The following is a 13,151-nucleotide window of genomic DNA, read 5'->3' on the forward strand; positions in this document are numbered from 1 at the left end:
TCTCAAAGGGCAAAAAGAAGGATGGCTAAACCATTGGAAACGTGGATTTGCTATATTTGCTACGGTCCCATTTAGCCTCTGCCCATGTCTGCCACTGGCTTCAAGATTAAGAGGGCTAAACTGCCTGATAGCAGAACTATTCTCAAATCATTTGCTAGTCAGGCATTTCCCTGTTCAGACATGTGCAGCAGAACTGACAAGGCAGGGAATGGTCTCAGTGTATGCACCTGAGAATGTGGGGGTATTGATAGGCCCACATTCTATCAATAGAATAGAATGGCTCTATTGAGCCATTGGTGGCTCATCCCTTCCCTCCCATTCACTGGCGGCAGAAAGCCAGCCCCACCTCATTCACCACTCAACCCAGGGGTAGTGGTGGTTACATGAAGGAGAATGTGATTTCCCCAGCTTCTCATCCTGACTGGCTGGGCGGGCAAAATCATGAAAGACCTCCAGGCCCAAGGCTACTGGGCTAGCATTGGCTGTGACAAAACCAACAAAGACTGCAGGAGGCACAATGGGGTCATCGGGCTGGCTGTGGTAAGGCAGGGATGGAACCCAACAGTCCACCCTCCAGGCCATGTCTACTACATTATGCAGAGACCTCACACCCACAAGTCTTGTAACAGTACAATTCTTATAGTTGGTGAATGTTTTATATTCAAGATTAGGGCAAAAAAGGCAAAAAGAAAGTACAGGCTTTCGAGCTAAGGTGCTGTATCCAATACAGCTAGTCTGCTGCCACCCAGAGGCTGCTCTGCAAACTCCGGGTTATTATTTTCTGTCCCAAGCCTGCTTGTTGGTCAGGCAGGGCTCCCATTGGTCTAGAAGCCGTTCTCATGCTCACATTTCATTGGTTCACATGCTGTGGATAAACCAGTTCTTTTTTGAATGTTGCTAAGGCGAATTCAAGAAAGCTAGCAGGCGGGGAAGAAAGAGGAAGTAATACCCAGAAGTCTGCGGGGATTGGAGAGCCGTTGTTTTCCTAAACAGAGAGTGGAGATAAAAATCAAGGATATTCTCCAGGCAGGGCCATCTTGTGGAAACTGCCTGAGAATGTAAGGCAACACGAAAAAGGAAGAGGAAAAGGTTTTTGCTGACGAGTTGTAAAAAACCTCAGATATGTTTACCTTCTCCTCTCCCAAAAAACGACACTCTAGCCAAGGGATACAGACAAATATGCACCCCCCTGTGGGTGTGTCCCATGAGTTATGGACACACAAATGCATAAAAAAGCATGCTCAGACACATGCCTGCACTCAAATACACCCGCACACAGCTCCACAGGCAAACACCCACAAACCTCCACTCACTAGTCTCTGTCCTTAACTAGTAATTTTCATTCTTTAAGCCTCACATGTCCTCATCTATAAAGTAGGGGTAAATGCCAGCCCTGCCCTGTGGACATTCAATGAGATACATTTGGAAGTACCAACTGTAAATCAAGCTGCCTATGAAACCTGTTATTCATGGGAATGCCTTATAGAGCTGTTGCAGAAAAGCCTGTGGCATGTATGGAACCTCCTTTTAACTTATATTGGTGTTTTTAGTAAGTATCAAAAATAGATTGAATTCAATCAAGTCATTTTTCAGGAACAGTTCTCAAAAATCCATTTGAAGAAACATAACTTTTGAGTTATAACAACTAATATTTGAATAGTACAATTAAGATTTACAAAATGTTTTCATACACATGATTCCATCTTACAGGGAAACCCTGCAAGAATAGGTATATTATTATTAACCCTATTCCATAGATGAGGAAATTGAAGACCAGAAAGGTCGGATAACTTGCCCAAGGTTCCAAAGCTAGAAATGAGAGGAGCTGGGATTCCAACTCATATCTTCAACCACTGATAACTAAACTCCCATTTATAAATACCCGGCATCCTACTAAGTTATTTTTATTATATGTGATTTAAGCTCCTCAATAACTCCCTAAGTTAGACATCACTAGCCCCATTTCACAGGTGAGCGGGCTGAGCCTTAAATAACTAGAAAGTGGCAGGGCTAGAATTCTGCCCAATCTAAGGGAAAGCAGTTTATATTTGATTTATTTTCATATCCAGATGACATAAGGAAATTATGACGGGGGTGTGAGTTGCATAATTAGCAAGTGTTGGGAGAATGTGCGTTAAGAGTGCGTCAGAGATTTAGATTTAAATTACCCACATCCCACCTCTATTCCTTACTTGCTGGTTGTGGGCCAGGTGCTCTTTTTAAACTTCAGCTTCCTCAAGTGAAAACTGGGAGTACTGATTCTTAGAGGGATGTTGTGAGGATTAAATGGGATGTACTGCAGGCAGCACAGTGCCTGCCACACAACTGAAAGTGGCTATTACTACAATGGGCAATTTATTTTCAGACAACTTTCCCACTGAGATGCTGTCACTACCACCTTGGGCTGTCATGTCCCGTTTTTCCCAGTCCTCCCTTGCACTGCAGTGATAACAGAGAACAGAAGGACTAAATAGAAAAAACAAAAGGCCTGTTTGAAAAGCACACAGGGAAGGGGGGAGCCACTAGTTACACAATCATGCCTCTTTGCAGGTGACACGTCTGTCAATAGGTGGCAATCTCTCTCTTTGTCTTGCACAGCCCAGTGCCGCAATGCAGAAGGGCAGTGTTGGCTCCTGCAGCTCCACCCAGCTCTGTCCTCGGAGCCAGAAGTGGTGCAGGAGGTGGAAGAATAGGGTGGCTGCCCCACAAATACGGGTAGGGGGATCTACCAATGGGGGGAGGTCTCACCTGCAGCCTCATAGCCCTCCCCAGTGATCCCCATTCACAGGCATGCTTTAATGCAGAAATGAACAATGAAGAAAATTTTCTCCAGAGAGATAGCTTGTGTGCCATTGAAAACCCTTCTCCAAGCCTCATCTTCTCTGGGAGTGGGAGTGTCAGGTGCATCCCTGAGGTGCCTAGAAAGTTGCTTAGGGTGGTGGGTGGTCTTACCCATCTGCTGAGAGACTGATTCGGAGTGGGGGAAAAGAACACCTTGAGAGGGGTTGAACATGCTCATGGGTTGCAGTAATGGCTGCCTGGTGGGGAGGGCTGTGGTGAGGAATGGGGAGATGAACAGGGTGGCAGGTGATGGTGGGGAAAGGGGTGGTGCTCGATGGCTGACACAGGAGGCTCTCCACAGCAACTATGAGCAGTGAGAATCTTGGAAGGTTTGGGATTGGGCAGGTAACATGATGGATATGGTGCTTTGGAATGTTAATTTGTGTCGGGTCCTTTCTGAAATTCTGATTCAAAGTGCAGGGCAGCCTGGTTGGAGAGAGACTGCAAGCAGGAAAACTGGCCAGGTTTAAGACTGTAATCTAGTCGGGGATGACAAGGGCCTAGGACCCAAGGCCAATGTTAATTTTAGCACCTTCAGCTGAGTGAGGCTCTGCAGATATCTCTGTCCTCACAACCTCTGTGCAGGTCTCTGTATTTTTAGTCCCATGTAACAGATGCAGAGGCATTGGAGAGTCAGGAAAGCTCTGTGATGCATGGAGGCCACATAACTAGTGAGAGCTGAGTCAGGAACAGAACAAAGGCCAGCCGGATTCCAGAGCCTCAGGGTTCCCTCTTGGGGTACAATCAAAGCAGTGAGCTTTGGGGAGGGGGGACAGTTCCAAGGGCTGGCACAGGGTGAGGTCACAAGGTACAATGCAGTTCTTGTAACTAGAACTGTTTGCTCTACCACTGTAATGATTTTAGGAATGAGGTCCCAAATCAATATGAGGATTTCCTGTATGCATAGATGACCACATTGGCACATGGATGTTCTCTAGGAGTATGAGGTTATGGGCAGGTCCAATATTACAAAAGTATGAACCTATAAGTCTAAATGTACCTGTGAGAATGGAATTGATTTGAGTGGGGCTGGAGGGTGTGTTCTGGAAGTGTGGACACTCAGACATATTGATAAAAATCAACAAAATATCTGCCTGCAATGGAGAAACATCAGATTTCTAGCTTTATCCTTCTGCATCATCTTCCTGACTAGTCTCCATGTTGTTTTCATTTCGTGTGTTGCAAGCCAAGCTCTGGAGATTTGGTCTCATTAATTTTCACATTGCAAACGCCCTTCGGTAGAAGACAGACTGGGAACATTCCCGACTTTTTACTAGGTAGAAAGTATCTGAGCAACTGTCAGCCATTGAAATGGCAATAATGATACTTCATACTTGCACAGCAATTTTGGTTAGTCTGTAATTTTTACTATAATTTTTTATTCTTTTTAGATAGGCAGGCAGGGGATACCTGTGAGGCCCTTCCAGATTTAAGATCCTATGGTGAAAATAAAACTGAGGCTCACAGCTACATGTGACTGGTCCAAGATCTCACAGTTGTAGAGCTGAGGCCTGGCCCTAGGTCTCCAGACTTTAATTCAAGCCTCTTTCCACTAAACCACTCTACCTCTTTATAAATCAAAGCTAGGAAAGGTGTTGTCTTGAATCCAAGGTCTTAAAAAATGGAAATTATTTTTGCAATCAAAAAAGATCCTTTGCAAGCAAATGGAGAAGGAAGTTATTTGCAAAACCACCAGTAGAGGTGATCGTGTATCTGAGTCTCTGGGCCAACCAGAATTAAGTCTGAACATAAAACACACGTTGAATGTTTAAAAAGAAGTCTTCTGAAGTAAAACAATTTCTGGAAGAACAGTGTGCTTTGGCAGGGGAGGAAGCTTATAAGCAAAGCCATAAAACTGTCAGCTTAATATACCATCATTTCACTAACATGAAGTGGGTCGGCTCTGTCCCCTCCATACTTTTCCTCTTTCCAACTCTTTTAAAAAAGAACAGCTCTACTTATGCCAAGGTGGAATTTTGGCTCCACTTGCCACTATTCTGTGACAGAGTGGCTTTGTTGATGTGAGAAAAGCTCTCTTTGCTTTGCCAGAATTAGTCATGGAAACTTCACAGGAACACCAGGGCCCCTCAGATATACAGAGTACCATGGAGCTGGGGACAAAGGAATTCGCAGAACTGGGAAGAGCAGGGGGAGGTCTGCAGTGGGGCGTATGGGGTGAGATGCTGGTTGCTCCCAAGCAGCTCTTCTGGAACCCAGTAGCACAGGCCTGAGAAAAGCAAAGGGAAAGAGCAAAACCGCTTCAGGACCTTGAAATCTTGCTGGAATATCTCATGACCTTGCTCAAGTCTCTCTGATTGTTTTTTCTGGAAAGTAATGTGTTGGTACATCCTGCATATGCTATGGACAGACGAGAGGGACTGGTGATTTCTAGCAGTGGTTCTGATGTGCGTGGGAGGGGGCACTGCATGTGTGCAGTCCCTGCTATAAGTGTCCCTTCCTTATATGTATTCACAATCAGTCCCAATCTCAAGGTTAACGCACCAGGGCCAGACCCAGGTTTTGTGGGGCCTGAAGCTTAAATGGTTTGGGGAGGGCTCTATAAGAAAAAGAATATGCAATTATAAATGCAAATTGGGTACATGGCCTTGCAAGGCCCTTGCAAATAAAAGGTCTGAAATCGAAGCTTAATTATTAGCTTCATGGTAATCCAACTCCCCATTTGCCCTATTATTTTCTTCATAAACAAGATCTTTACAATAATGGCTTTTGGGTCCTTAGTCTATGAGAGACAGTCCTAGTCAATATTTGATGCACATATGGCTTATCTAAGTAGACTGTAAGAGCCTTGCACACTTCAGCTTCCCACGGACCCACCACAGTGTACTGCCTGAGAAAATGCTCAACAAACGGTTTGTATATTAAATGTCATTTGGGGGTACAAAGTTTCAGTTATGCAAGATGAGTAATTTTTGGAGATCTAATGGACAGCATGGCAATGGTAGTTAATAATACTGTTTGTATACTTTTAATTTGATAAGAGGATAGATCATAAATTAAATCTTCTCAACATGCACACACACAAAATGGTAACTATGTAGAGGTAGTGAATATGTTAATTAGATTATGGTGAACATTTCACCATATATACGAATATTAAAACATTAAAACATTTGTACACCTTAAATATATGCAATTTTTATATGTCAGTGATATCTCAATAAAGCTGCTTAAAAATAAAGAAAAATTATTTTAAAATGTCATTTGCAGTCTCTTCAGGTTAGTGCAGCAGCCAACAGTGGCACTTAGGATATTTTTGGGTCAGTACGGCTGGGCTCCATGACATCCAAATAAGAGATGTATTGCCCAATGAAGATTAGCTTTAAGATTTTAAAGAATCTACTATGAAGCTGTCAGTCAAGAATTTTTTTTTTTTTTGAGAGGGAGTCTGGCTCTGTCACCCAGGCTGGAGTGCAGTGGCGCAATCTCGGCTCACTGTAAGCTCCGCCTCCCGGGTTCACACCATTCTCCTGCCTCCCGAGTAGCTGGGACTATAGGCACCCGCCACCACGCCCTGCTAATTTTTGTAGTTTTAGTAGAGATGGGGTTTCACCGTGTTAGCCAGGATGGTCTGGATCTCCTGACCTCGTGATCCGCCTGCCTCGGCCTCCCAAAGTGCTGGGATTACAGGCACAAACCACCGCGCCCGGCCTTTTATTTTTTTGAGATGGAGTCTCACTCTGGTGCCAAGGCTGAAGTGCAGTGGTGCGATCTCAGCTCACTGCAACCTCCGCCTGGTGGGTTCAAGCGATTCTCCTGCCTCAGCCTCCTGAGTAGCTGGAATTACAGGCGCACACCCCCAAGCCTGGCCAATTTTTGTATGTTTAGTAGAGATGGGGTTTCACCATGTTGGCCAGGCTGGTCTCGAACTCCTGATTGCAAGTGATCCACCTGCCTCGGCCTTCCAAAGTGCTGGGATTACAAGCCTGAGTCACTGTGCCCCGTCAATCAAGAATTATTTAATTACTCTTTGATTAATTTCTATGATTAGCCTCTATCACAGCTTATGGGATATAACACGTTCCTTTTACTACTCACTGCATATTGTGTGCCTGGAAATTACTACATTCAGATTTCAAATGGGACAGTGCTGTTTACCTCAACCATTTTCTTTATTATTTTACAGATTCTGTCATATTCTCTAAGTATTTGTCTTTTCAGACTGAAGAATCTAGGTTGGCTCAGGCCACCTTCACAAGGAAGCCTCTCCCCTTCGCTGCTGCTCACATGTCATCTCTGGAATGCCTCCTGCTGCCTATCCTTAGGGCTTTCTTGAGGTGGCCCAGACATAGGGCTTGGTTTCTAAAGAATGATCAGTTCCTGTGTTCTGCAATGGTCTTTTCTAGTCATAGCAGAAGTACAGCAGTATAGTAAGCACTTACAGAGTTAGAAACATGTTAGGCCTGTTTATATAGGACTGAAAATCATCTCACAAAGATCTATGAGGCTCGGGGATTCATCCCTGTTTGCACTGAGGAGACTGTGACTTCAAGAGCTGGGCCATGACTGAGGTAAGAGTCAGACCCAGGTGGCTCCAACTCTGGTACCTGAGAGAGGTGCTTCTGTTCTCACGTCCACAGTGACGAGTTGGAGAGTCTCCCCTGTGACATACCACACCGCCTTCTCAACACAGGAACACTCAGTGACTCCACTGCTACTGACAAGAGTCTTTCGGGCTCCCCATTACGAAAGCAACACTCCTCAGAGTGATTCCTGGGAGTTCCCAAGATATCTCGTCACTCTTCCTAAAGAGTGTTTTTGTAAGGCTGCCACTAGTTTCACAATTTCACCCTTCAGTTTCTTAGGAAAGCCCAAGTGGAAGCTTCTAATACAGACCACTTATCTGTCCTGAATTAGCTTGTTAGGTTTGAGTACGGTTCTTATTTTCTCCTCTCCAATTGTCTACCTAAGACTTGTCCGCTTTGACGGCCAATATAGAGAGTATAAATCCTCCAGTCTTCTTCAGTAATGGCCAAGGAAAATGACTTAAACCCATCAAAATGCATATTTGATGAATGCCTGTAACGGCAAAACAAAAAAGAGAATGGTCTGTGATAAGCATGGCGCAAGCTCTATGGCATAAACCCAAAAGGGAGGCCCGGGTGCGGTGGCTCATGCCTGTCATTCCAGCACTTTGGGAGGATTACTTGAGCTCAGGAGTTCCAGACGAGCTTGGGCAACATGGCAAAACCCTGTCACCACAAAAAATAAGATTAGTTGGGTGTGGTGGCATGTGCGTATAGTCCCAGCTAGTCAGGAGGCTGAGATGGGAAGATTGCTTCAGTCCACCAGTTTGAGGCTGCAGTGAGCTAGGCTCATGTCACTCCACTCCAGCCTGGGTGATAGAGTGAGACCCTGTCTCTAAAAATAACAACAACAAAAAACCCAAAAAGGAGCAGAGGATGTGGCTGCCCCTACCACAGGAGTGTCTAACCTAGTTAGGCTGATGAAACAAGAATACAGGCCAATGCAGTCTGAAGTAATGGGGCCAACTCCAGGAGATGGGACTTCATAGAAGAAATGGGACTTGAGCCGAGCTCTTTAAGAAAGGTAGGATCTGGATGGAAAATCTATAGGTTTTTGAGCAGGAGAGTGTTAAGAAGAACACTTGAACAGTGGCACATGGCAAGAAATGGGTAAGGCGGAATTGGGGGCAGAAGGAAATCAGTTGGAAAAGGCCTGGGTGATGAGAGTTACATCTACACTAGTGATGGCATGGTTACAGAAGGAAGGGATCCAAGAGAAATCTCTACAGAATAACAAGGTCTGGCAACATCCTGAATAGAGAGAGGAAGGAGAGAGTCTGGGGGGCTGCCAGATCTTTGGCTTCAAGGGCCTGGAGGGTTGGCGGTATGTGTCTTTCAGAGATAAAGTCTGGGAACGGTGTCCCTAGAGGGTGGGGTGGGCAATGATGAGTCAATTATGGACATGTGTCTCAAGGGACAGTGAAACATCCCACCGACAGCTGCCAATATTGGCTAAAAATGCATATCTGGGCGCCATCTGTGTAAAGGTGAGAAATGGAGGCAGAGGAACAAATGATCTCAGGAGGAAAGGGTGGTCATGGAAGGCTGAGGGCAGCTAGGGCGTGGAAGGAAAAGGGGGAACACAGAGAGCTCTGTGTAAATCAGAAAAGGCACCTTCCTCTCCAGGGAGATGCAGCACACCACCAGGGTATGGGGCTTGGCTAGCAGAGCGCAGCTTGGATTTCAGCCCGTCACCTCCTCGTGCAATCAACAGCCTGTACAACGGTATGACAACTCTGACAGCAAAGCAGCCAAGAGAGTAGAGTAGGAGCATTTGGAGAACTGGGAGGAAAACCAGGAAGCCTAGAGAGCTCCCAGAAGTGGATGATGAATGCCATGAACAAGAAATCATTTGGCAAATGTTGGGATAAAACAGTCAAAAAAAAAAAAAAAAGCTTTTAAACTTCTGCTGAAACCTGAACTAGTAACCCAGAGTGTAGGCCAGGCAGAGGCAGTGATGTCCCGTGTAAGAAGAATTAATGCAGGAGGACTGAAATGGGCCCTGGACATATCTCTGCCTCTAACATATGGTGTGACATGGGGCAAGGTGCTTGACCTCTCTGGGTCTCAGTTTCCTCAGCTATAAAATGCAGAGGTTATAGGTGATGCCTAAGTCCCTTAAATTGTAAGAATTCTATTAATTAGAAAGCTCATGAATTTACCACTTCAGATGTTCCTGAATATCAAACTTCACCCACCCAAGGAAGCTAACCTATATGGCCAAACTAAAGAAAGTGGTTAAGTATACAGTCACATGAGGGTGTTTCAGAGTTTTTGCTGGGTTCTGAAGGGTGAATTAAAGTTGGCTCTCATAGTCAAAGGATTCTCATAAGCAATGCCTTTTCATTCCCTCCCAGATCATGGCAGAGGGAATCAGGGAAGCAGTAATGGGACCCCAATTGAGTGTTCTGATTTTGTTTCTAGTGAACTGGCTGGAACCCTCTATGCCCCTAGAATGCTACTAATAAAGTTTTTATTCTACTTGCATTTGCCTTGCAAGGAGAAAAGGGAAGAAAAGAAAGGAGAGAAAGGCTAAAGGAAATTCACATGAGATTCACAATTCTTCATTCCTGCCAAGAACCTGTCACTGAAGTATGTCTGGGGCTGCCAGGGCTCACATTTACTCAGCATTCATGCTCTAATTATTTCCACATGTAGTTCAAGGAAAATGGTTGATCAAAAGTTTAAAAAAAAAAAAAATTCCACACACCTAAATCCCAGTACCTTCAACTGAAAGAAGGGAGAAAGCTCTAGGACAGCTGTGGGAAAATTCTCAAGACAGGCAGTTTTAGAAGCATCCCCTGCAGTGCCTGCCACATCTGGGCCAACATCCCTGCATATTCCCATCCCTCCATCCCATGCAAACCCACCCTCCACCCACCCCCAGCTTCCCAAGCCCTGAACCCATTAGGATTTGTATTCTTTGGAGTTCTAAGTGGAATGTAGGATTTACTTCCCTGATACAGTAGAAGGCAGATGAGATGGATATCGCCTAAGAGGTATCTATTTCTCCTCTCCACCCGTTATGCCTTGGGTGCCACTGAATTTAAGTAGTCCCTGGGTGATTCCTGATACCACATACCTGCTGGGAATGGAATCCACTGTGGCAGAGAACTTGTGTGCTTCCCTGAGCTGCAACAGTCCCCCCATCACTTCTGTGGCTGCTTTCCATTACCCTAATTTGCACATGATTCCCCCTAAACCTGCAAGCTAAGCCACTATTCTCCAAGGTGGTCCACATTGCCCTGGCACTAAGTTGGATGCCCAACACTGTCACCTACTGCCTTCTACCTGGGCACTGTTAACAAAGTCTTTGGCACATGGCACAGGGTGTTTTTCCTCTCTCCTGGGTGACTTCATTGTTCACGTAGCCTCGAGATCCTTGGGCTCCTCACTTCAAGCAACCCTCCACTTCTTAGGGACCCTGGCTACTGAGATCTTTGGGAAGTGTCTGTGAGCAGAGCAGGTAGCCACAGCAGATTTAAGCTGTAAGTGGACTAAAATTAAAAAAAGGGTCGAGGGCTCCCAAGGCTCAGTGTTTTGAAATGAGAACTCATTAGCCTTTGAAAATGTCAGCATGATGAGGAATTGTTAGATGCTTCTTTAACCTTCAGATGGGCAGAGAATGTCCCATAAGACCACCTAAAAAAATAATGTCACCATCTGGGAAGTCTGATTTGTTGTCTGGCTTGCCCAAATTCTCCCTATCCTTCAAGGCTTGGCTCAAGTTACACCGCTCCATTCTCAGTGAGCTTTTACTTTCTACTGGTATGAATTCCCCCTTCCTTCTCTGAACTTTGATTCCTTTGTATGAACTCATTTTGATCATTTATTTTTTAAGAAATAGAACTGATTGTGTGGATTTTGTCTTTCTGGCTGACCTATAAGCTCCTAGAGGACAAAGATTCTGTTTGTCCATCCTTTTGTAGGACCTAGCATAGTACCTTGTGCCACTCCATTAACCTTTGTTGAAAGCAAAAAAGGATGGATTGAACCACACTGCCCTGGAGACTTGGGATAGGGACAGAGAGGAACAACATTTGTGCCAAATCCTTTCCTGGGGCTGCTCCCTCCCAGAACTGGTCTTTTTTGAGGAAATACCCTAAAGACCCACCCTCCACCACCAGGTCATACATATTCAGCCTGGAATTTCACTAATTAGAGATTGTCTTAGGCCCACAGAAAGACACTGAAGAGTGTGTTTGTGCACACGTGTGTGCATGCATATGTGTGTCAATGAGGTAGACAGAAAAGCAACGGAGGAGTAAAATAGCTTTCAGTCATTTCCTTTGTCCACAGTTAATATATAACCTAACTGAGACATGCTGAGAGAAGAAAGAATTTGGTGAAGAGGAACATAAGGTAATGTGGGAATGTGGGGTACCTCAGAGCACAGCAAAATTGGGTGAGACTTCTGATTATAGGGCAGGGGCAGCCAAAGAGCTGCCTGATACCTTGGGGGCCTATACTAGGGGGAAGTAGAGATGAAGAGAAGCAAGTGAGAAGAAGGCAGGAGAAACTGCAGAAATGGGATTATCTGAGGCCACTGCTTTGCGTGAACCCTTCTGAGGAACCCCACCCTTACACTGTCCTCTGAGGTAGAGGGAGGCAGGCTGGTCGACATTCCTAGACCAGGAAAAAAGCTTCTTGCCTTGCTCTACCCCTCCTCCACTCCCAAAATATTCTGGGGATCTCTAACTGTTCCCCTCTGGTTCATCCACTAGGCTGACCTTGCAGTGGGGTGGAATACACTGAAACATGAGTTGCCAGGGGACAGCAAGGCCTTAACAGTGCCCACGTGATTTATCTCCCCTTGAATTGGGCACATTAATAGGAACTGTGATGCCCAACCAAGAGGTGAGATCATCTGATACAATGGTGGAGGCTGGGGGGATAGTAGGGATGTTAGGGTTGATGGAAACAAAATGGAGCTGGGAGACCCAGCATAGCAGAGTAGCACCAGTCTCCACTTTAAAAATAAGGACAGGCCGGGCACAGTGGCTCACACCTGTAATCCCAGCCCTTTGGGAGGCCTAGGCAGGTGGATCACTTGAGGACAGGAGTTTGAGACCAGCCTGGCTAACATGGTGAAACCCCCTCTCCATTAAAAATACAAAAATTAGCTGGGTGTGGTGACTTGCACCTGTAATTCCAGATACTCTAGAGGCTGAGGCACGAGAACTGCTTGAACCTGGAAGGCGGAGGTTGCAATGAGCCTAGATCGCACCACTGTACTCCAGCCTGGGTAACAAAGTGAGACTCTGTCTCAGACAAAAAACAAAAAACAGCAACAAAAACAACAGGGACAAAGTCCTGGGAATCTCTGGGGGTAGTGTGGCTGCAAAGCAGTTAAGGTTCCAGCACCCTGGCAATTATTCTCTAGCCCAAGGATGCAGACAGGGTTAAAACCCAGCAAGAAACTCCAAGCTAAATGAAGTCTCCATATGTGTGGCTCACTAGGGTTCTAGGAGAAGCAGACAGATGTAATTAGAAGTTCTCAGACATTGTGTTGCCACAGCTACTGCTGGCCAGGAGGAAAGTGGGGGAAACCTGGAGTCCGAGGAATAGTCTTCCAAGGAAATGCCAGTGGTGTTCGTCATGCTTGGACTTCATGACTGGCTCCTCCAGCTTGCCCATGCCCAGGCTCTAGAAGGCCCTCTCCCTCAAATTCCTCCTCATCCCCATCCCCACCCCTGGAGCGATTCCAAATGCAAATCAAGGGCTCCCTTCAGAGGGCACCCAAAGGAAGGAATGAGGAACTCTCAG

At 45.6% G+C, this 13,151-nt stretch overlaps 1 protein-coding gene across 1 annotated transcript in view; it reads right to left on the bottom strand.

Annotated features, from left to right (window-relative positions):
• Positions 1–13,151, bottom strand: part of FSTL1 (follistatin like 1) — a 68,754-nt gene that overhangs the window by 33,963 nt on the left and 21,640 nt on the right. The window lies entirely within an intron of this gene.

The sequence above is a fragment of the Piliocolobus tephrosceles genome, chromosome 2, assembly GCF_002776525.5.
Source record: "Piliocolobus tephrosceles isolate RC106 chromosome 2, ASM277652v3, whole genome shotgun sequence".
In the NCBI taxonomy this organism is placed as follows: domain Eukaryota; kingdom Metazoa; phylum Chordata; class Mammalia; order Primates; family Cercopithecidae; genus Piliocolobus; species Piliocolobus tephrosceles.